Consider the following 3,744-nt stretch of genomic DNA (forward strand, 5'->3'; position numbering starts at 1 on the left):
GGGAGAACTAGGCTATTAGATGTCACACGGCCACATTGCGCCTCTGTGCTTCCAGAATCTTGGTTTTATAGTCTCTGGATGTTGGCCATTGATGGGATTACACGGCACCAGGGGCAGTCTCTGGATGTGACTTCCCAGCTACTAGAAAATGGGGGATCTGAGTGGAAGAGGCCCAGTCCCGATCCGAGCAGCCTTGGCGATCTCGGCCCTGGATCCCGCACACCCGGGTTCCTCCACCAGCTTCCACATGCTTGAGGCTCATCTGGACACGTGGAGAGTGGCCCTGAGCATGGCCATGGCTGGGTTCCAGAGGTCTTCAACTGTCGAGGCTCTGCTCGGGGTGGGGAGGGAAATGTCCCTTCTGAGGGGCCCTGGTGAAGACAGCCAGGCTCAGGACAAGAGACTGCATCACTCTCTTCTCGGAGCTTGGTTTTATAGTCTCTGGATGTTGGCTGTTGATGGGATTACATGGTGCCGGGGGCAGCCTCACGCTTGGGGGAGCTGTCAGAGGAATTCAGGTGTGTGGTATCCAGGTCCAGGGTCAAGATCATCAAGGCTGCTCGAATCGGGACTGGGCCTCTTCCACTCAGATCCCCCATTTTCCAGTAGCTAGGCAGTCACACCCAGAGACTGCCCCTAGCGTTGTGTAATCCCGTGAGTGGCGGCGGAAGAGATAATGCGCTGCTGCCCTGTGACCTGTGCCCCCTTTTTTGTGTTTACACACTATTCCATCAGAAATATTGATTGGTCTGAAATTTTAATTTTTAGTCATGTATTTTTGAATTGGTGTAATATAAGTTTAATAGAAACTATTCATAAGAATCCTAGTTATTTAAACTTTCTGTAAGAGTTTGAGAAGTATAGGAATTAGGTGCTCTTTAAAGGTTTGGAAGAATTCACTAGTGGACTTATCTGAACCTGCACCTTTGTTTTGGGGAAACTTGATTACTGTTTCTATCTCCAGGCTAGTAATTGGTCTGTTTGTTATTTTTCACCTTTCCTCGATTCAGTTTTATGAAGTAGCAGAATTTTAAAAATTAATTCATTTTTTCTAGGTTCTCTAATTTTTATAAATTGTTCAATGGAAAGTTATATGGTCTTATGCATTTCTGTAACATCTTCCCCTTTATTTTTAAAAGCTGATTTGTTAAGTTTTCTCTGAGTTTTATTTGGACCTTTTTTCAGGTGCTAAACCTGAGCTGGAATAGCTCAGAGGCTATTCCAGATAGTGTTTTCAGGGGATGCTCCTGGAAGTGCTCAGCATGTCTTCTGCACTGCCAGGGTGAAATGAGAATCAGCTGCATGACAGTGAACAGCCTTAACTCCTTTCCTGTCTCTCTGGACCAGTTTCTATCTTCTCTGCCTTTGTCCACGGATTGTCTGCTTTCATGCTTTCTAAAAAGCATCTGTTGGCTATATTGATCTTTTGAATAATTTTGTTGGTTTTTATATCATTTATTTATGCTCTAGTATTAAAATATTTCCTCTCTTCAAAGTATTTGGCCTCCTTTGTGTTCTTGGTTTCTTGAGATGTAAGGCTAGGTTAACTTAGTTGACCATTTTATTGTTTTCTGATGATTGCCATATTGCCATGAGTTTCTCCCGTGAAACAGCTTTGCTGTGCGCGGCGGGCCTGACACCTCCTCCCAGCACCCCACACCCAGCACTGAGCACATGGTGCGCACCCCAGCCCCGCCACAGTGCTCTGCTTTCCGCGAGGTCAGCGGCCGCCCTGCCCGGGATGAACATCATGGCCTGTAATGTGAAGAAACTGGCAGCGGCCAACGCCAGAACCTTCCTGGGTCGTGCCGTGCAGTTCACAGAAGAATGTGGCCAGGCTGCGAAGACAGAATTGGGTGCTCACTTAGAGAACCTCTTTAACAAAGCTGAATGTACCAAAATATGGACAGAAAAAGTAATGAAGCAAACTGAAGTCTTATTACAGCCAAACCCAAATAGAAGAATTTGCTTCTGAGAAACTGGACAGAAAAACTCTATGTCGTATAAGTAACCCAGAATTTTTGGGACAGTATATGATTGATACAGGGACTGAATCTGGCTCAGGAGTAGCTTATGGTGATGCTCTTAGTAAGTGCAGAGAAACACAAAAGCGAATTGGAACAGCAGACAGAGACCTGATTCAAACATCAGCCTTAAATTTTCTCACTCCTTTAAGAAACTTTATAGAAGGAGATTATAAAACAATAGCTAAAGAGGGGAAACTAATGCAAAATTAGAGATTAGATTTGGATACTGCAAGAACCAGACTTAAGAAGGCCAAAGCTGCAGAAGTTAGAATTGCATTTGAACAGGAATTAAGGTAACTCAAAGAGAATTTGATTGTCAAGCAAAGATTCCTAGACTTCTGGAGAAGGAATCAGCAACACACGCCCTTGTCTGTCTGACTTTGTAGAAGCCCAGATGACTTGCTCTGCACAGTGCTACAGTACGTCAGACCTCCAGAGACAGCCAGGAAGTTTCCCATCCAATTACCATCGTAACAACAATCAGGCGTCAACAGCCATTATACCGTCTTCTGCATCAAGTGAGACTAGTTCTTCTGCCTTGACTTCAACAAGTGGTTTAGCAATGGCATCTTCTTCCAATATCACGAACCTTAAGGAGAGCGTGGCTGCAGGAAGGCCAGGGTTTCCTAGGATTATGATGCTGCAAACAGTAGTGAGGTGTCACTTCTGTCTGAGGAGGTGATCACTGTCTTCAGTTGTGCTGGCATGGATTCAGACTGGCTCATGGGAGAAAGAGGAACTCAGAGGGCAGAGTGCCAATTACTTACTTAGAACTGCTCAATTAAATAGGCTGGCCATTGAGAGATTACCCATGATGATGTCATATATATATAAATATAATTAACTGAATAAAACAGCTTTATAACTAAAAAAGAAAAAAAAAGCTTTGCCGTGTGCCATTTATTCTAGTATCTTTTGTCTTCCTGCTTGTTTCTAGAAATCTTTAACTTATTCTTTGCTGTCTTCTGTATTCTAATCGTTATTCAGAAGAGTGTTGTTTTCATTTCCAAGTGTCTGTTTTACTCAGCTTTCTGTTTTTAATCTCTACCTTAAATTCATTGACTGTCTGAAAAAATACTTAACATTTTATTTTTAACTTTTGATAAAAATTATATGGTCCAGCATGAGCCTGGAAAATGTTCCAACTGCACAGAAAAATAATGTGCACTGGGGGCAGAGAAGTTCAGCTACTGGCCTTGCATGTGCCTGAACCTGGTTCAATATCTGGCACTGCATATGACAAGGAGTGTTTCCTGAGCAAAGAGCTAAGAGTAAACCCTGGTACAGCCAGGAATGCTCTCCAAACAAAATCAAACCTAAAAGAACGTATATTGGCTTTATGGGGATAGACATTCCTCTTTGTTTCTTTATACAGGGGTGTTTGGGCCTCACCTCCTGGTGCTAGGAGCTACTCCTGACATGTGTACCATGTGTACCGTGTGTATTCTGGGGTAGTTTCCTCCAGTGCTCAATGGGCCAATTAGTGCTGGGGATCAAACCCGAGCTTCCAACATGCAAGTATACACTCCAGTAATTGAGGTATTTCTCATGCCTCCCATATATAGTAAACTCACCTCTTCTATTATTTAAGTTTGTTGCTCTTTATTGATATTTTGATCTATTTGAATAGTTGATCTACTCAATGACAAGAGGGTAATTAAAATATTTTTCTACTAGTATAACTGTTGATATTTTTAAAAAATCTGTCAGTATTTGT

At 42.8% G+C, this 3,744-nt stretch overlaps 1 pseudogene; it reads left to right on the plus strand.

Moving 5' to 3' along the window:
- The first annotated feature begins 1,741 nt into the window (after nucleotides 1-1,741).
- Nucleotides 1,742-2,812, plus strand: LOC101553127 (endophilin-B1-like; annotated as a pseudogene).
- The last annotated feature ends 932 nt before the right edge of the window (nucleotides 2,813-3,744 follow it).

This window comes from Sorex araneus, chromosome 3 (assembly GCF_027595985.1).
Source record: "Sorex araneus isolate mSorAra2 chromosome 3, mSorAra2.pri, whole genome shotgun sequence".
NCBI classification, from domain to species: domain Eukaryota; kingdom Metazoa; phylum Chordata; class Mammalia; order Eulipotyphla; family Soricidae; genus Sorex; species Sorex araneus.